The sequence below is a fragment of the Erinaceus europaeus genome, chromosome 2 (genome assembly GCF_950295315.1).
Source record: "Erinaceus europaeus chromosome 2, mEriEur2.1, whole genome shotgun sequence".
In the NCBI taxonomy this organism is placed as follows: Eukaryota; Metazoa; Chordata; class Mammalia; order Eulipotyphla; family Erinaceidae; genus Erinaceus; species Erinaceus europaeus.
Genome location: NC_080163.1, coordinates 58,795,583 through 58,816,475, shown reverse-complemented (window position 1 = coordinate 58,816,475; position 20,893 = coordinate 58,795,583). Strand labels below are relative to the sequence as shown.

The 20,893-nt window shown below is 39.9% G+C and overlaps 1 non-coding gene across 1 annotated transcript; it reads right to left on the bottom strand.

Annotated features, from left to right (window-relative positions):
* Positions 1 to 6,637: 6,637 nt before the first annotated feature.
* On the bottom strand, positions 6,638 to 6,744 carry LOC132537272 (U6 spliceosomal RNA). Its single transcript, XR_009548732.1, has one exon. It is a non-coding gene; the product is annotated as a U6 spliceosomal RNA (small nuclear RNA).
* Between the last annotated feature and the right edge of the window lie 14,149 nt (positions 6,745 to 20,893).

Sequence of the window (20,893 nt, the reverse complement as noted above, 5' to 3'; positions counted from 1 at the left end):
TAATCACAACTTCCTATTGCACAAAATATAAGAGAATGAGAGTCTTGCCCCACATAGAAAAAGGGCTTCAGTGAGTCATGGAATCTCCTAGAAAGAATGGACATGGGACCTGTCATTCAAACTGATCGATGCAATGGTGTAGTCAGTGTCAATCATATGGGACCAGGACTTTTTTTTTCATCATTCATTCTTTCTCTGTTTCTACTCCTTTTCTCACTCAGGACTCACTGTCCATTAGGAATAGTGCAAGATCTCCGTTCCTGTGTCCTTTTGGGTGTGTGCTCATCTGATTGTGTCTAGGAGGCTGCCTCATAGCCCAGAGTTCTACTAGTATGGTGTATAACTTTTTCTTTCCTTTCCTTTCCTTTCCTTTCCTTTCCTTTCCTTTCCTTTCCTTTCCTTTCCTTTCCTTTCCTTTCCTTTCCTTTCCGTTCCGTTCCGTTCCGTTCCGTTCCTTTCCTTTCCTTTCCTTTCCTTTCCTTTCCTTTCCTTTCCTTTCCTTTCCTTTCCTTCCTTCCTCTCTCTCTCTCTCTTTTTTTTTTTACCAGAGCACTGTTCAGCTCTGGCTTATGGTGTTGTTGGGGATTGAACCTGGGACTTTTGGCCCCTCAAGCATGAAAGGCTCTTCGCATAACCAGTGTGCTGTCTCCCCAGCCTAGGTGGTGTAGAATTTTTGTCTGCCTCCTGGAACAACCTAGGAGCCCAGTCAGGAAGCAAATGCTCTATAAGAAATGTTAAAATGAAGTAGAAGAAACATGAAGAGATTAGTTGTTGGTGGTACCCATCACTGTTTGCAAAGTATAGGTAGACTCACCTCAACCTTCTGTGAACCTAAGTGGTGGGTCATATCTTTTAAAATTTTTTTCTTAAGTTTTTTTTGGAGGGATGTTAATGAATATCTTAGCCCTACATTAGAGTTGGAAAATGAAGGGCTAGAGGAACAGGTGTGTGGTTCCAGTGGCGTATGCTTAGTCAAAGTCCTTTCCTCTTCCTCATCCCCTTCCATGGTGAATGACAGGGCATACAGGGAGTAATTCTCTCTTGGGGCTTCTGTTTCTAGAAGCTGGGCAGATCTTTGGTAGAGGGAACTGACACTTTGGTGGCTGGTGAGGTATTCTTGCACATATTTCAGAGAGATGTGAAACTTTATCTTTGAGACAACAAGTCTTTTAACAACAACATTTCATCAACAAAATAAATGAAAAGAAAAAGTAGAAGCATTAATTTCTGGAATCAGGGATGGGAGATTTCAAATTAGACAGCTAAACCCTGGATAATTCCATGCTTTAAGCAGTTCTGATTCTCTTTTCCCCTAAATAATGCCTCTACACCTCCACCCTGGGTGGACCTCTAATCATTTTGCACAGTAGCTAGAGCTTTGGGACTGCTACTCAGCACTTGCCCTGAGAATCAGGAAGTTGACCCAAAGTGCTAGGGTGTGTGGTTGCTATAGAAATAAGTGACAAGATCACCAGCAACTATAAAGCCAGATCATTCTTCCTGACTGGCACTTTTTCCTTGAGATTGAGTCATACTTCCAACTTCAGGCTTCACCTTTGTGAGCTAGTTGGTGTGAGTGAAAAGTTCACAATTGAAGACAGCTGGATCTGAAGAGTGATCATCTTGACCCAAACCATGTTGTAAGTTGTGTTTTCTTACTTTATACCTTCTCTTCCAGAAAGTATCTTTATCTCTAGTTACCTCAATGGTATACATAGTAGTAGGAAAAAGAAAAAAAAATGATGAGAGTGAGACAGAGATAGGGAGAAGGGGGCAGAGAAAAAGAGAGGTATCTGCAGACCTGCTCTTCCCTTCCACAGGAGGGAAACGGGTTCTTAAACCCAAGTTCACATGCATGGGACCACATGAGCTCTACTGGTTGAAATATTGTTCTGGCTCTGAAAAGAATTTTTTTAAAATTTTTTATTTATGAAAAGGAAACATTGACAGAACCATAGGACAAGAGGGATACAACTCCACACAATTCCCACCACTAGAACTCCATATTCCATATCCCATTCCCTCCCTTCATATCTTTCCTATTCGTTAACCCTCTGGGAATATGGACACAAGGTCATTGTGGGGTGCAGAAGGTGGAAGGTCTGGCTTCTGTAATTGCTTCCCTGCTGAACATGGGCAATGACAGGTCGATCCATACTCCCAGCCTGCCTCTCTCTTTCTCTAGTGGGGCAGGGTTCTGGGGAATAGGAGCTCCAGGACACATTGGTGGGGTTGTCTGTCCAGGGAAGACTGGTTGTCATCATGCTAGCATCTGGAAGCTGGTGGCTAAAAAGAGAGTTAACGTATAAAGCCAAACAAATTGATGACAAATCATGAACATAAAGGCTGGAATAGTGCAGATGAAGAGTTGGGGGGGGGGTCTCCATTTTGTAGATAGCTAGTAGGCATATTTTAGTTATATTCCAAAGGGCCTGTGGCTATACTAGTTTTTTTTCTTCTCTCCTCCCTCCCCCAGCCTGAAATCTGATATGCAGGTGGATCCAAGTTATTGTCTGGGGAGATGATGTCATGGCTGGAAAAAGGGTCAGAAAACTGGATCAGGGAAGAGAGTAGCTCCCAAATATGGGAAAGGCATATAAATTTTGCTGATTGTAAACTGCATCGATTTGATGTGATCCAGGGCCCATATACAGCTTAGGAGCCTATGTGACCTCTGCATGCCTGTAGATCTGAGCTCACATTCTGTGGTCATGAGTAGGAACATTCCAAGCTGCCCCAATATTGACCCATCTTCCTCAAGTTTAGTATAGAGTATGTTGTCCAGTCTCTCTTTGAAAGATGGAACATTCTCTACAGTTGTTGATCCAAGCTGAGGGCAAGGTCTTATGGGGGCCCATAAAGTGGTCTACTGTGTTGTTCCTAATAGACATGACCAGTAACAACGGAAAGAGGGATTTATTTGAGGTCTAGGCTCATCATGTCTGTTTGGATATCTCAGGACTCCGTGAATAGGGCTCCATCTGAAAAGTATTATTTTTTTTTAGAATTTCGTTTTCTTTTTTTCCATTTGTCAGTACTAGAGTTTCACTGTTCCAGGATGACTTTTTCAGAAAGAAAAAAGATAAATGAAGAGGTGGGGGGAGAGGGAGAAGGAGAGGGAGAGAGAAAGAGAATCCTGCACCAAAGCTTCGACAGTGTGGACAGTGTGGTGGAGACTGGGACCACATGCATGGAAAAGCAGACATACTCCTAGGTGAACTATCTCACTGGCCCAAGGAAAATGTTTAATGAGGGGCCAGGTGGTGGTGCACTTTGTTAAATGCATGTATAATTATGCACAAGGACCCAGGTTTGAGCCCCAGGTCCCCACCTGCAGGGGGGAAGCTTCACAAGTGGTGGATCAAGGCTGCCAGTATCTCTCTCTCTCTTTCTTCCCTTCCCCTAAATTTATCTGTTCTACCAAATAAAATAAATTAACTTTTATTATTTTTTTCAAAGAAAAGGTTTAATAGCCTGAAGAGATAGGAGTCTCGTAAAATGTGTTGTTTGCACCTATGCATCTCTCATTGATATGGAGACAGTGTTCCACTCTAAGAAGAGGATGGTACTTTTATTTTACTTTTTAATTTTCATTAAGGTCTTCGCTGGGGCTCAGTAGCAGTCATTTATTCCTTTCCCCCTCCTTCAATTTCTATCTTTTCTAATAGGACAGAGAGAAATTGAGAGGGATACATCTCCTTAATTTTCTGTGCCTATGATGGAGGGGGTAGGTGCTTGATGGGAGAATCCAGGAAAAACTCAAAATTAAACAGCTGATGGAGACATCTATTACTGGTAGATTTTGAATTACCAATTGGTTCTCACAACTTTTTTTCTTATTCATTAAACTCTTAATAGTTAATTTCCTTAGAAAGATTCATATTAGGCATCTGAGGATTAGAAACTAGCTCTCATAGTACCTTTCTGGAACACTGATGAAGTTCAGTGTGTTTACTTTTGAATCAAAATTCTAATTAACTTTACTCTTTATGTTTTTGCCTCCAGGGTTAATGCTGGGGCTCATTGCTTGTACTACGAATCCACTGCTCCTGGAGGCCATTTTTTCCTCTTTTGTTGCCCTTGTTGTTTATTGTTGTTGTTATTATTATTGTTGATACTGCTGTCATTGTTGTTGGATAGGACAGAGAGATATTGAGAGAGGAGGGGAAGACAGAGAGGGGGAGAGAGACAGACAGGCACCTGCAGACCTGCATCACAGCTTGTGAAGTAACCTCCCCTGCAGGTGGGGAACTGGGGGCTCAAACCAGTATTGTTATGCTGGTCCTAGCACTTTGCGCCATGTGTGCTTAAGCCCCCTATTTAACTTTAATGTTTTGAAATTAAGCTACTTCGTAATAAAAACATTTTTATTATCTTTATTTACTTATTGGTTAAAGACAGCTAGAAATCAAGAGGGAAGGGAGTGACAGAGAGGGAGAAAGACAGAGAGACATCTGTAATACTGCTTCACCACTCGCAAAGCTTTCCCCCTATAGGTGGGTACTGGGGGCTTGAACCCAGGTCCTTGCACATTGTAAAATGTGCGCTCGACCAGGCGAGCTGCCACTCAGCCCCCTGCTGATTTGTAATTAAGAAGCTAGAGTCTTTGGCTGAAGCTTTATTACCTTGGATTAAGGCAGGCGCAGGTTAAGACCTTGCTAGCACCTGAAGGGCTTCTATTTGCTACTCAGAAGAGTGATTTCTATATTTTGTGCACATGATTTTATTTAACTTTTGCAGAGAGCTCCGAACCCTTCCTCACTCTTGTAAGAAGGACGTTCCTGTGAGAATTTTTCCCGGGGGATGAAATCCTTCTCTCCCGAATTCCTTGATAAAAGACCTAGTTTCTTTTTTATCTTCACACCCCCAATGTGAGGCATATCTAGCATAAAGTCAAAGTTTAGAACATTCTCACTCACAAAGTGAATGATGAATTGACAGCCAATACTTGGATTTCTAGAAAAGAGACTTGGGTCTCCTGACTTGATCCTTCTCTTCTTATTTGGACCTTCCACAGGGGTATGTTGACTCCAGCCTCAGCCATGAAGTACCTCCTTAAAACAGTTTGTGTCCTCACCATCTTGATTTTCACTCCTATGGGTAAGAATTTAAAAAAATGACCCTTTTCTCCCAAAGAGTAAGTAGAAGGGCAAAGTTGATACTACTAAAGGGAAAATGTCCTTTAGTAATATCCAATGTCCAATAGCAGTGATTAGTTCTGCAGGATTGGATATCTTTTTTTAGCATACCAGGGTGATTGAGGTTGTCCAGAAAGTTCTGGGTCACCATGAGTCCAGGATTTGAGTGAAGCCTGATGTGACCTTGCTGTGTGGGGTGGGTAACTGTAGACTGAGTGGACCCATTCAGGCCCACTAGGTGCAGGTTTCATGCACTTTAATTCTCAAGTATGTCTAGGTATTGGGAATAACCATTACAATTCTTGATTCCTGCATTACTTTTTGAACATTTTAATTTCCTTTTTCTAGAGTGTTATCAATGTAAAACTTGTCTCGGTGAATGCACTCCTTCCTCACAGACTTGTGAAGCCTCTCATGGTTGTACTAATTTCAAGCATGAAATGAAGATATCAGGTATGTTGAGTCAATTTCTTTTCTGTTCTACATATGGGGCAGACAGAGAAGGTGCTTAAAGTAAGGGAGGTTGCTGTGTTGGCAACTAGATAGAGCCTTTCACTTTCCAGTATGTCTTCTGCTTCACCTTGCTTTCTTGCATCTATCTGGGATAGGGTTGGAAATATGGGATGATGGGAAGTGGAAGGAAGTGAGTTCCTCCAGGAATAAAGGCTAGTGGTCTTGGTTCTACAACAGCCATGCTGAGATCTGACACCCTCGTTTCACAAATGCTAATAAACCATCTCTCCAATAGCTCCTGTGGATTACTTTATGGACTAATGAAGAAGGACCTTTTTATTTTTTTAAATTTATTTATTAGATATAGATAGAAATGGAGACTGAAGGGGGAGATAGAGAGGAAGAGAGACACCTGCAGCCCTGTTCCATTGCTCATGAAGTATTTCTTCTGCAGATGGGGAACAGGGGTTTGAACTGGGTCCTTCCCCATTCTGACATGTACACTCTACCACGTATGTCACTGCCTGGATTTTTTTTTTTTTTAAGATGTGGACAGACTAAAGACAATAAAATCCAAGGCGTAGGACTTTAATACTGGCTGTAGTTTTGGGCATCTGTTTCTCTTATTTAGAGAGAAAAATTTTTCTCTGGGGTTTGTTTTCCTGCAGGAAAGCTCGAAAGGGACTTTACAGGGAAAGGCTGTTATTCAAGCAATTGTGTTCCACTCAATTTCTCAATATCACTGGGAAATGATATAGCTATCGCATATAACTACCAATGCTGTCAAAGTGAACTGTGTAACCAACAGGACATCAAGGGTGAGTGTGTTTTCTCTGTTCTTCCTCCCTTCCCACTCCTGTTCCCAACTCATTGCTTTAATTAAGTCTTTGCCTTTTAACTACTTTGCTAGGACCTGTCTCTCTGCTTCTGTGGCACTCACTGACTTTTTGTTAGTTAACTGCATTTCTTCCTATGAAAGGATACAAATTCCTTTTTCTATATAGGAAACTTGGCTGTTTGGGATTGACCTTGGGAGTTTTCTCTTCAGTGTTAGTGTAGATTTAATTTATTTGCATGTCATCCTTGCACAGGGGCCATGCTAATCTTCTCTGTATCGTTTCGGTTTTCGTATATGTACTGCAGAAGCAAGCACTCATAGATTTAACTTATTTACTGTGTCACTCCATCTGAGAAGGTTTCTTTTCTGATGTCTCTCCTCAGCTATTCAATTCCTTATTTCCACAACAATATGTATTTCTTTAGACAAGGATAATCTCTTATTATGAGAGTACTTTTCTCAAGGTGGAGTGGGGTAACTCATGAAAGGAGCAGCAGACACCATGTTCTTATAAGATCCTTTTATATATCTTTCCTCTAATTTATGCTTCAACTATATTCTTGATGCTAACTTAATTTTAAAATAACTGATACTTAAAGGGAGGAATCCTAGAATAATTACAATCTTGGGGGCTAGGTATTAAATAGTGCTCTAAACTTCTTTTTCAGCTTATTCCTCAAAATAACAAGTTTTGTTCTTCATTCAGTGCCTGAGACATCTTCAGAGGCCAATGGCATTACATGTCCTGTCTGCTTCAGTCAGAATAGCCTTCAGTGTAAACCAGTTCCTTTTGCTTGCACTGGTAAAGAGACAAAGTGTGCTGAGGTCATTGGTTTGACTAAGATAACTAACCAAGGCAAAGGTATGGATACTCCCAAGTGTTTATTTTCTTAAAGGATTTAGTGTGTTAGCCAGTAGCTAGTTGTTGCTGTGTAATAAACCACTCCAAAATCGGGCAGCTTTAAACAAGAATATTTTATAGCACCTGTGGTCCAGGAATCTGGGAGTGACCTCTCTGAATGGTTCTGGGTCAGACTGTCTAGGAAACTTAGTCTAGCTGTCAGCATGAACTGTGGTCAGTAGGGCAGAGGATCTGCTTCAAGATGACTCAGTAGTTGTGAAACTTGGTTCTTCTTCATGTAAGCCTCTCCTGGATATACCAACTGGGAGAGTGGGGGGTGGGGGGAGGAGAGAGAAGGAGAGGAACCTAGGAGGGGAGGTGGAAAGAAGAAACGGAATAGAGATTATAGTTTTTAGTAACTTAATCTCATTTCCCACTTCTGTTGGTTATGCAGACTAATCCTGTTGCAACATGGGAGGGAATTATACATAGGCATATAGGAATCACTGGGGACCATCCTAGGGGCTGACTGCTATGCACAGAAAGGGGGTGCACAATGTTAAGTGCTGGTTATTACTCTAGTGTTTGGAGAGAGAATTTCTGGAGGAGGACTCTGTGATTTGGGGATATGTCATATCATGATTTCCTAGAATGGGATTTTTACTTCTTACCAGCAAAGACAGTGATACCTCTATTTTGATTCTTTATAATGGCATTATCATTATTACCAAAACACCATAATTAAGCACTTAAACTTCTGCATGGTGTCATTCTGAAATTTATAGTATTTAAAATTTGCCTAAATATATGTAATTTGTAATAAAGAGTACACATACAATTAAGATAAAAATTGAGAAAATAACTGTAATACCAAAGGGTATAGCCAGAAGGGCATTTGTCTTTGATATATTTCTAAAAGTTCTCATGTTAACTTTCAATATATATATATATCAGCTATTAACAATGGTGAATGGAGCTTGAAGAAATCATGTTAAGTGAGATAAACCATACAGAAAAGGATGAATATGAGATGATCCCACTCATGGACAGAAGTTGAAGAATAAGAACAGGGGAGAAAGTACAAGTCAGAATTTGGACTGAGCTTGGTGTATTGCACCACAGTAAAGGATTCTGGGGCAAGGGGGAGTGTTTAGGTCTTGGAACATGATGGTGGTAAATGGCCTGGGAAAGGAGTTTGAGTGTTTTGCAAAAACCTGAGAAATGTTGAACATATACAAACTACTGTATTTTACTGTTGACTATAAATAATTAATTCCCCCCCCCAGTAAAGAAAAAAAGTTCTCATGAAATTACTAGTTTATAGTGAATGGGAGAATTTGGTAGGTATAGTATAGGCAAGTTAGGATTTTTAGTTTTTGGAGAAAAGTTTGAAGAAGAACATAGGACTCTCTAAAGTCCCCTTGCTTAGGAGAGGTAGAAATGGGTAAGTGAGGAAATTTGTATTCACAAAGGATAAAAGATGGGTTAGGACTATGAATAGTGGAATAGTCTCTCTACTCCAACTTTCTTTTTTTAATATTTCCTTTAAAAATATTTATTTATTTAATCTCTTTTCTTGCCCTTGTTTTATTTTTATAGTTATTGATGTTGTCATTGTTGGATAGGACAGAGAGAAATGGAGAGAGGAGGGGAAGACAGAGGGGGAGAGAAAGATAGACACCTGCAGACCTGCTTCACCACCTGTGAAGCGACTCCCCTGCAGGTGGGGAGCCGGGGGCTCGAACCAGGATCCTTGCACCGGTCCTTGAGCTTTGCGCCATGTGCGCTTAACCCTCTGCGCCACCACCCAACTCCCTACTCCAACTTTCTATGGAAAGTATAGATGTGTAATGAGCTTCCATGATGCCAGTCTTCCTAGAAACCCAAGTTATGGGTAGAAGAAATATAGTCTGGAGGGTATTTGTATGCTTCCCTTTGCTTTCTTTAAGAAAGTACATACAAGGAAGAGAATGGCTACTACAGGAACATTTAATCTACATGAGTCCAGAGTTCCAATCCCCACCCTCTTTTTTTTTAAATTTATCAGCGCACTGCTCAGCTCTGGCTTGTGGTGGTGCTAAGGACTTGGGATTTCAGAGCCTTAGGCATAAGAGATGTTTTTTGCACAAGCAATATGTTATTTTCCCCAGACCACCATTTTTCTTGCACTATGAAGTTATTAGGGGCACAGAGAAGCAAGATGTGGTCCTTGAACAAAGCAGTAACTACAATTGATGCTTTGTTCTAGAAGACTAAGACTGGAGGTACTGGAACTCCAAGAACTCTTTTAGTCTGCAAGGGAGGCAAATAAGTTGTATGTAAGGATGGGGAAACAAGGTGTGAAAGAAGACTAACTCTCTGTCTTTCTCTTGGCAGTTGAAATTGAAAGTGTGTTTTCTGCCATGGGTTGTGCCACTGAAACTGCCTGCAAACTGATGAATATAAACATAATGGGAGTCACAGACCTCCGTATCCACTGTGAGATGCAGAGCAGTGGGAGCTTGGCACTAATGCCCATCACCTCATCTGTCCTGACTGGTATCTTCCTGCTCAAAGTCTTACATTGATTTTCCAGGCTCTGCCAATCTCTTATTCTACAAATTTGAAAAAAGAAAAAGTTTGACTTTTTTATTCATCTTTAACCTCAAAATTAAAGATTTATTACTTCCTCAAGTATGTGTGGGGTTACTTGCTAGCACATTGGGTTAACAAATAATCCTGAGTCGGGCGGTAGCACAGTGGGTTAAGCACACGTGGTGCAAAGCGCAAGTACCGGCATAAAGATTCAGGTTCGAGGCCCCAGCTCCCCACCTGTAGGGGATTTGCTTCACATGTGGTGAAGCAGGTCTGCAGGTGTCTATCTTTCTCTCCCCTTCTCTGTCTCCCCTCCTCTCTTGATTTCTTTCTGTCCTATCCAACAACAGCAATAATAACCACAGCAATGATAAGACAACAAGGGCAACAAAGGGGGATAAAATGGCCTCCAGGTGGGGCGGTGGTAGATAGAACAATGGTTATGCAAACAGATTCTCATGCCTGAAGCTCCGAAGTCCCAGGTTCAACACCCCGTGCCACCATAAGCCAGAGCTGGGCAGTGCACTGGTGTTTCTCTCTCTCTCTCTGCATCTCTCTCAAAAATTAAATAAAATATTAAAAATGATCTCCAGGATCAGTGGACTCGTGATACAGGCACCGAGCCCCAGAAATAACCCTGAAGGTAAAAAAAAATTATATTTGGGGCTGGTGCACCTGGCTAAGCGCACATGTTACAATACACTGGGTTTGAGCCCCCGGTTCCCACCTGCAGGGAGAAAGCTTCACAAGTGGTGGAGCAGGGCTACAGGACTCTCTGTCTCTCTCCTTCTTTATCCCCCCCTCCGTTCTCAATTAAAAAAAATTCTTATTCATTATTCTAATAGGCTCTTCCTTCATTCTAAGTAACATATTGCAAAGGAAACCCTAGATGACATCACTGAGGTGCCACCCTGCACCCTAGTCCCTTGTATATATCCTGGAACACACCTCCTTAATGATAGTCTCTTTAAACAAATATTTTTTTATTATCTTTATTTATAGGATAAATAAATTGAGAAGGGAGGTGGGGGATAGAAAGGACGAGAGACAGAGAGATACCTGCAGCCCCACTTCACCACTCATGAAGCATTTCCCCTGCACGAACCTGGGCCCTTGCACATTATATAGTATGTGTGCTTAATCAGGTGTGCCACCACCTGGCCGCCTTAATACATTCTAAGTCTCTATTCCTTATCTATAGATGTTCATTTCCAAGAAAAATGCTTCTGAATGAATAGTTCAGGGCCCAGAAAGATTGTTCCATATGGTTTGCAAAGTCCCAATTATAACTGTATCACACCATCTTTTGGAACTATGACACATTCAATGTGTAGATAAGAAACAAACAAGCAAACAGAAAACATAGGCAAAGGTGGTCTGTGAAAGCTCTTCCTAAAGCTGATGAGGAACAAGATGTATCCCTTGGGGGGCCAAGAGCTGTGCACTTCTACAGGGACCATGGAAGAGGAAGACCTTCATACAATGCTGGCGGAGAACTGGTGTGTGTGTGTGTCTGTGTGTGTCTGTGTGTGTGTGTGTGTGTGTGTGTGTGTGGTGGCAGGATGGTGGGGGTGAGTGGGTGGGTACGTTGATCTGTGAGAGTTTTTACATCACCCAAACTGTGTGATGTTCTTGCAGAGACTTCACAGTTTACTCAAATGGACCCCTTGATTCTCCAGATTTAGTTTCCATTGAGGGATATCTTAAGTACTTGCATAGGGGAAAAGAACTCCTTCCCCCGACCAGATATTGTAACTACATTCAGGGGTACATGACTACAATATCTGTATGATGCTGGGGGTCTGTACCTAGTTAGGCCACATGAGACTGAAGTCTAAGTAAACAAATAGGGATTGTGACTTCTGTTAGAGACTCTACTTAAGAAGTAAGGCCTAGGGTCTTTAGTCCTATCACTTCCTTCTTTTTCTCATTTTTTAAATTTGTGATTAATATCAGGTTATAAGATTATAAGATTACAGTGTATATAGTTCCACATCATATCCACCACCAATGTTCTGACCCATAATCACTTTCACTTTCTTGGACTTTGGAGGTGGCAGGAGTCAAAATTTGTCTACCCAGGACTCCCTCATTTTTCTCACAGTGTTTCACCGAGTTATCCCCACTGTGTGCTCATGAGAGTGACATGAATGACACAGACAATCCCCTCAGTTAAGGAATAAGAAATATAAAGACAAGGATAGAATCATATGTAAGTGAATGGGATTCTAAGCCCAAATAATCAAAGGATACTAATTGGTCAGGGAGGGAAGAAGAATTACAGACATGTTGGCACATAGAGATGGTAAGCTGAAGGGCTACATGGTGGCACACCTGGTTAAGTGCACACATTACAATGTGCAAGGACCCAGGTTCAAGCCCCTTGTCCCCTTTTCTTCGGAAAGAAAGCTTCATAAAGTGGTGAAGCAGAGCTGCAGGTGTCACTATGTTACTCTCCCTTTCTACCTCCACCTCCCCTTTCAATTTTTCTCTGACTCTGTACAATAATACATAAAATATTAACTGAAACAAAATTTACATATGAGTGAAACCACTCTGTAGTTGTCCTTTGTCTCCTTACTTACTTCACTAAGCATAGTCTTCTCCATTTCCATCCATTTTATCCCAAAGGACACAGTACCATCTTTTAATTTCTGATATACATATCCCATAACTTTTTAAAATATCTTTATTGGGGAATTAATGTTTTACATTCAACAGTAAATACAATAGTTTGTACATGTATAACATTCCCCAGTTTCAAAATTATAGTTCAACATCTATATATATATATATATATATATATATATATATTTTTTTTTTTTTTTTTAACCAGAGCACTGCTCAGCTCTGGCTTATGGTGGTACCACGCAGGGGATTGAACCTGGGACTTGAGGGAGTCTCAGGCATGAAAGTCTGTTTGCATAACCATTATGCTATCTACCCCCGCCCAAAACTTTTTTTTAATCCAGTCATCTGTTGAAGGGCATTTTGGTTGTTTCTATATTTTGGCTGTTGTGAATAATGCAGCTGTGAACATGGGGGTGCACATATCCTTCTAAATAAGTGTTATTATCTCTTTTGGATAAATGCCTAGGAGTGGAATTGCTGGGTCATAAGGTATTTCCACTTGTATTTGTTTGAGGATTCTCCATACTGTTCTTCATGGTGGTTGTACCAGTTTGCATTCCCACCAGCAGTGTAAGAGAGTTCCTCTCTCTCCACAACACTTGTCCTCTCCTGTTTTGTTGATAAAGGCCATTTTCACAGGCATGAGGTAGACTCTCAACGTAGTTTTAATTGCATTTGATTGAGAGAAGTGAAGTAGTTGGTAAGAGAAGAGGGTTTCTAGGCCTATGTAGTAAATATTTGATTAGACATTTTACAGTGTCTTCTTTAGGTCTTTCTACTTGTTTGCTGAGCTTAATAGGTCTAAGTCTACTTATAGCAGGCTATTGAGCACTTTTGCTTTGAGATATATAGTTTTCTTTTCTTTTTTTATTTTTTAGTTTTCCTTTTTTGTTGCCCTTGTTTTTCATTGTTGTTGTAGTTATTATTGCTGTTGTTATTGATGTCGTTGTTGTTGGATAGGATAGAGAGAAATGGAGAGAGGAGGGAAGACAGAGAGGGGGAGAGAAAGACAGACCTGCAGACCTGCTTCACCGCCTGTGCAGGTGGGGAGCCAGGGGGCTCGAACCGGCTCGAACCGGGATTCTTACACGGTCCTTGCGCTTTGTGCCACGTGCGCTTAACCCACTGAGCTACCACCCGACTCCCACGATATATAGTTTTCTCTAACTTATGGATACATGTACACATGCACCATGTCCCCTAGGCCCTGGTAAATACCTAGGATCTGTAACGTTTTTAGGGACTATACCATTTGAAATGGAATTAGATAGTCCCATGTGTTAGGAAAGGTCACATCAGATTATTGGAGTTGGGAGGTTGACATCTCAGACTTGGAGGCTCTGGATACAGTCCAAAGTGAAATGTGGCATGGTGGCACTAGTTGCATTCATTTAGTTGAGGTCAGCAGAGGCAGTATCACAAGGCAGGGAATCAAGAGAAAGGTAAAGAAACATAAAGCAAAGTCCCAGATGGGACATAATCCAGTCTGGTTCTATTCATTTTGTCCCTAATAACAGTATGTCATCTTTTTAATGACTGAGTAGTAGTTCATTGAAAAAAAAAATATATGTCCCATTGTCGTTTTCGTTCGGCTGGCTTTGCAGACGGAAAACAGAGACGACCAGAAACTTGTGGCTGAGCTGAGAACGCAGTTTAATCTTTATTCATGAGCGGGCAAACAACCTCACCACACAATGTGCTCCTCCATCTTTCTCCTCCAGCGGCAGCGGCAGGAACTCAGGAAGTACTTAGATAGGGGTCAGGGAGAAGGGAGAAGCGCAAAAAGGCAAAGACAACCACAATCTCCCTGAGGCGGGGGAGTGAGACCAAACCAATGTAACAGAAAAGACCATGTTAGTAGACCACAATGTCAAGCAATGTAACAGAAGCAGAACTAGATCCCAGAAGCAGAACTAGAAGCATACCAACATCCCATAAGTTTTTTTTTAAAAATAATTTTAGTTGGAGGTTAGTCGTTTGTAGTGCAGCTGTTGACACATGGGTATAGTGTCTCATCTCCCCATAATAGGTATCTGCAAAACAGTCTTACCCCCAACTTAGATCCTTTACCACCATCATGTACCAGGACTCAAACATCTCCAACCTGCTTTCATCCCTCTTTCTATAAATTTCCATGCTATGGTGCAATATATCATACCCAGTCCAAGTTTCACTATGTGTTTTCTCTTTATATCCTTGTGCTTAAATTCCATCTATAAATAAGATCATCAGATATTTGTCTTTCTTCTTCTGGCTTATCTCATTTAAGATGGTGTCTTCAAGTTTCGTTCAAGATGAGGCAAAGAAGATTGATCATTTTTAACAGATAGGTGGTGTTCCATTGTGTATATACACAACTTTCTTAGCCTCTCATCTGTTGTTGGACATCTGAGTTATTTATAAGTTTGCATGATTACAACCTGTACTCTGAATATAGGTGGATAGGTTTTTTTTTGTTCCTTTTTTGGATAAATTGCTAGGTCATAGGAGGTCCATTTCCAGTGTTCTGAGAAGTCTCCAGACTATATTCCACAGGGGGTCACCAAGTTGCAATCCCACCAGCAGTTTAGAAATGCTTGTTAATTAAAAAAAAATTTTTTTATTTATGTATTAGATAAAGACAAAGAGGAATTGAGAAAGAAAGGGGGAGATAGGGGGGTCGGGCGGTGGCGCAGTGGGTTAAGCACATGTGGCGCAAAGCGCAGGGACCAGCGTAAGAATCCCGGGTTGGAGCCCCCGGCTCCCCTCCTGCAGGGGAGTCGTTTCACAGGCAGTGAAGCAGGTCTGCAGGTGTCTATCTTTCTCTCCTCCTCTCTGTCTTCCCCTCCTCTCTCCATTTCTCTCTGTCCTATCCAACAACAAACAACATCAACAATGGCAACAATAATAACCACAATGAGGCTACAACAACAAGGGCAACTAAAGGGGAAAAATGGCCTCCAGGAGAGGTGGATTCATGGTGCAGGCACCGAGCCCAGCAATAACCCTGGAGGGGAAAAAAGGGGGGGGGGAGGAGATAGATAGAGACAGATAGTTACCTATCCTTCCATTTCACTTTTTCTTCTCCTCCTTTTTAAATTTTTTATTGGCACCAGTTATTACTGAGGTTCAGTACCTGCACAATGACTTCTTCACTTCTGATGGTTTTTAACTGCCTTTCCAGTTTTAGTTGATAAAATGGAAAGAAATAGCCTGGGTGTGGGCAGGGTAGGGGGTGGGGGTTGGAGGAGGGGAGAGGAGGGAGAAGTAGAGACAACCTGTAACACTGCTTCACTGTTCATGAAGCCTCCCTGCTGAGGATGAGGACCAGGGGCCCAAGCCCAGATCTTAGATGGTAGGTAATGTGTGCACTGTATCCAGTGTGCCACTACCTTGTCTTTGCCTTCCACTTTTTTTTTGTATCTTCTTTTATTTATTTTAACAATGCAGCATAAATTTCATTGTAAAGATCTTTCACCTCTTCTGTTAGATTTACTGGAAGATATTTTATGGTGTGGCGAGTTTGTCATTTCTCCATTTTAGTCTCTTCCTTGCACCATGGCAATAGGTGAATAAAGGTTTGACTGACACTTTCATTTTTGACTTTTTGTTTCAGTAAAAAAACCCCAGTATCTTTGAGATCAGCTATCTCTTTAGCTAACCAGAACCATTGCCACATTTTTTTCTATTTCTTTCAGGTAGACCTGAAGACCTGAAGGTTTCACTATGTTTTGGAAGCAATGATTAAAGCCACCCAGTTGCCCAGAACATGGCAAATACAAGAAACCCAGGTTCATTCAAATATATAACATGTTTTATCTTTGATAGTCTCTTCTCCATTCTTGTGTTTTAATTGGGTCCTACTCACCCATACTCTAGAGACTATCCCTTATGTGAAATTATGTGATAAACTTCCAGTGAATTGTAAGGACTATGTTCCCAAAGGGCTTGAAAGTAATGACATATAATAGGTGCACAATTTTAGATAAAACAGGACATGTCGATTGACCCATTTCTGCATTTTATGTACTTTGCTCATTTGAAAATCTCAGAACATGGCTGCATAAGAAAATTTGGTTAAACCATTTTAAGATATTGATTTAGAAAATCTAAAAGATAACTCTTTGGCTTATCCTAAGTTATAAATATACAGTGTTTATGAGTAAGTACTATGTGGTTTCTGTTTTCTATAATGTGTTCCCTTTTCCCTCATCATTTCACAATCTAAATTTTCTGCGATCTTTTGTTTCACTTTGAAAGGATATTTTTGTTTTACAAGTGGACATGGGCTAGAAATGAAAATATGTGAATAAATATCAATAAAATAGTATTATTTTATTCTGTAAAACAAGAAATTTTATTTTATTAAATGATCAGTGATTTAATATTGATTTATAAGATTGTACAATGAGAGGGGTATAGTTCCACATTGCTTCCAATACCAGAGTTCTTTGTCCTCATTCCTTCCACGAGAAACTGAAGTAGTTCTCTCACGGTTACAGATAGGGGTTGATTCTATAACTAAGTATCTATATCTATTTTTTTTGCTCATTTTTCTATGTTTATGCCTTCATTTCCTTTCTAAAGCACATCTAGACCTATTACTATGTCCCAGTGTCCTTCCTGTCTTTCTTCTTCTCTCTGATAAGGGAAACAGTGCATGGCTTCCTCTGCTGTTTTCCAGATTCGCTTCCCTTTCTGTGATGGCAGAAAAACAAGATTCCTTGTGACAAACACTTATGGTTCTGGTGGAATTGGGATTCTGAGACCTTTGGTCTTTTTCGCCTACCTTTTACCCCTCCGGGAGTATGGTCCAAAGTTCCTTTTGGGGTGCAGAAGGTGGGAGGTCTGGCTTCTATAATTGCTTTTCTGATGGACATGGAGGTGGGCAGGTCCATCTATAACCCCAGCCTTAAAAACATGAATTTCCATAAAGTGGTAAGCCAGCTAAGGAAATGAATGGTTAATTACTTGAAGACAATGGAGAGCACAGAGAATTCTTATAAAATATTTTATGACTGTTTCTGTCATTGCTAGTGACTCATTAGCTATATCAGGGTATAATGAGCTCTTTATACACAAAGATGAGTTAATTTCTGAGTGTTTATCATAATACTTCCACTGCTGATTAAAAATCTTTGTCTTTCAGACATTTATTAACCATAAGCTCAGAAAATCCTCAGACCTATTTGAGCAGAAGATCTAAAAGAGCCTATAAAGAAAAATCAATAATAAGGTAAACCTATATAAACGTGTTAGAATCTATTTGAGTATGTGTGTGTATATGTATGAATACGCAACCAAGTGAAACTACACTAATGTTTTTAAAGTCTTGCAAGTAGTACAGAAGTAGTTTTGCATTTTTCTTTATAATCGTTTAAGAATCTTTTCAGTAACTGAATCTCAGGTTATTATTTAGTCATTATTTTTTATTATTTTGGGTATTGTTAAGATGTCTTTAAAGAATTAACTAAAATACTTAAAATTGTATAGAACTCATTTTTACCTAAGAGCTAAGTGATATTGAAATATATAAATAGAGTGAGCAAATAACTACAAACCAAAATATAACTATATTATTACATTTGCCTTTTTGAACTATGTCAGTTATATTTTACTGTTCACAGAAAACTCAGATCCTTACTTTAGACTTCCATCATGCTATTAAAATAAAGGAATTAGGGGCCAGATGATAGCACACCTGGTTAAGTATGTGTGTTAACATATGCTGGGACCTGGGTTCAAGTCCCTTCTTCCCACATGGAGGTGGAAGGCTTCACAAACAGTGAAACAATGAGGCAGGTACTCTCTCTCTCTCCTCTCTCTCTTTCTTTCTCTGTCTCTCTCTCTTCCATCCATTTTCTCTCTCAATTTCTCTCTATTCTACCAAATAAAATAAAGTTTAAAATGTTAAAAATATAAATCAATTAACACCTGTTGTGCTGACTTCAGCTGGATTTGTCTTCATTCATCTTTAATAAGCTATTAATGAAGAATGCATGTGGATTCTAGTTTATACAATTTGTGTTTTGTGTGCAGATATACAGATACATTAATAAAATGTAAACCATTAATCTGTTAATGGATCTTTGTGTAGCTGCATTTTGATAATTTTGATTAGGTTGGATATAAAGTAATAAAATATATTATTATTAACAATAGATCAATTTATATGTTTACCTCTACCTATTTCTCTCTATATTTACCTATATGGTTTTTATCAAGGTTTCCTTTTTATAAATAATGAAAAAAAGAGAAGTAGAAATAGCTAGTAGTAAACATATAAATGTTCAAAGACTAGTCCTTAGTGAACAATTGTTAGATATTGTTTAATGTAAATTAAAAAAATATCTAGGAATTCTAAATACCACTCTTCAAGCATAAGCTGTTACTGATTTTAAATGTTTGACTATACAACTTATGTAGTTTCACTGTTGATCTAGAAAATATTTGGGGGGGATTGGGCAGTGGTGTAGCCAGTTAAGTACACATAATACCAAGCAAAAGGACCCACATAAGGATTCGCGTTTAAACCCTTGCTTCCCACCTGTAGAGGGGATGCTTCACAAGTTGTGAAGCAGGTCTGCGGGTCTGTCTGTCTCTCTCCTCTCCTCTTAAGTTCCCTCTGTCCTACCCAGTAAAAAGGAAGAAAATGGCCACTAGGAGCAGTGGATTTGTACTGCAGGCACCGATCCCCAGCAATAATCCTGGAGACAAACAAAAAAAGCTTGTTTTGTTTTTAAAATCTAAACATACTCATATAGCTGTGTTATTATTGATTCATAGAACGTTTACATAATTTGAACACAATAGAAGACTGAGTCTGTTCCCAGTGACAATTCATAAAAACAACATACCTTGTTAAAGAGTGAATACTATTCATTCATTGCAGGTAGTTGATTAATCAATCACTAATCATCTCTACTATTTGAGTGAAGGAATTCTGAAATAAAATGAACCTTTCTTTTTTATTTATTTTTTGTTTTGACTATCATTCTTGGATTTTGAAAAATAAGATTCATTTATTTGCTAAGAAGCTGTACTTGGTGACTGTTGGCTCCGAACTGGGAGTGAAGCAGGTGAGCACATTGGCAGTGCCTAGAGAAGACCAAGGATAGTATTCCGGTTCCTCTTCTCTCTGAGACCACTGGTTGTCAGTACAATGCTTGGAAGAGTCTAGATTTAGCTACTGTACAATAGGAGAGAGAATTTGGGGTCCAGTCCCAATCTATCACTTGCCTGTTGTGTGAGCAAAACATTTCCCTTTCTCAGACTATTTTCTCTTTTACCTCTCTTATCTCTTTTATCTCAATTATCTCTATTCTCTTTCTTATCTTTATTTTCTCTCTTAATCACTAATGAATGATTAAGTGAAAAAAATCTAACTATAGAGAAATCCCTCTGATTGGCTCAGGCTCCCAGGGCCAGTTAGAAAAATAAAGCCCAGCCAACTTCTTGGTAGCATAGCAAGGGATTATTAACTACTGTGCTTCACTGCAGGGATTGAGTTAAAGTAACAATCACTGTTAAAATTTACAACTATGACCTTTTAAGTAACTCACTTAACCACAAGTAAGTAGATGGAAGCAAGTGTGATCAGTGGATTGAAAAGGAGAGAGGGACGCTCCAAGATTTAGGAAGCTGTGCTCAGTGTAAATAAAATGACAAAAACCAGGGATGGACATTACACAACGTTTAAGTGATCAGTCAGCCAAGAGGATATAATAATTATTAACATCTATGTATCCAATGAGGGGTCATCTAAATATGCCATGTCATTAACTCTTCTTTTTACCAGCTCCCCACTGGCAGCGGGGACACTTCAAATCTTTTTTTTTTTTAATCTTTGTTTATTTGATAAATTTCACTGAAAACCAGGTATTGAGAGGAAAGGGAGAGATAGAAAGGAAGAGAGACAGAGAGACACCTACAGACCTGCTTCACCACTTGTGAAATATTCCTCCTGTAGGTGGGGACTTGAACCTGGGTCCTTACACGTTGTAACATGTGTGTTTAACCAGGTGCACCACCACCTAGGCCCTCATTAATTCTTTTTAGATGATGATGGTGATGGTGAAACAATCATTATTTCTAATCTTTTTTAACCATTAAGTTATGACTGGTGCTCAGTGACAGCATGACTTAATGCCTCCACCATTCCAGGAGGGGACATAGATATAGATATAAATATGTCATCTACATCTATACTTTCATAGGAGGTGAGAGATAGGGAAAGGTAGAGTTGAAGAGGCAGAGAAAAGGAGAGACACCTGTAGCACTATTTCAGTGCTTGTGAAGAAGGTTGGTACTGGGGTTTGAACCCAGGACTTTGGTCTACTGGGTGAATCATCACCCAGCTCCAACTTAGCTCTTTATTGCGTCAACTTGTAACTAAGTTGAGATAAAACATTTAACGTGAGTACCTACAACCCATAGTAT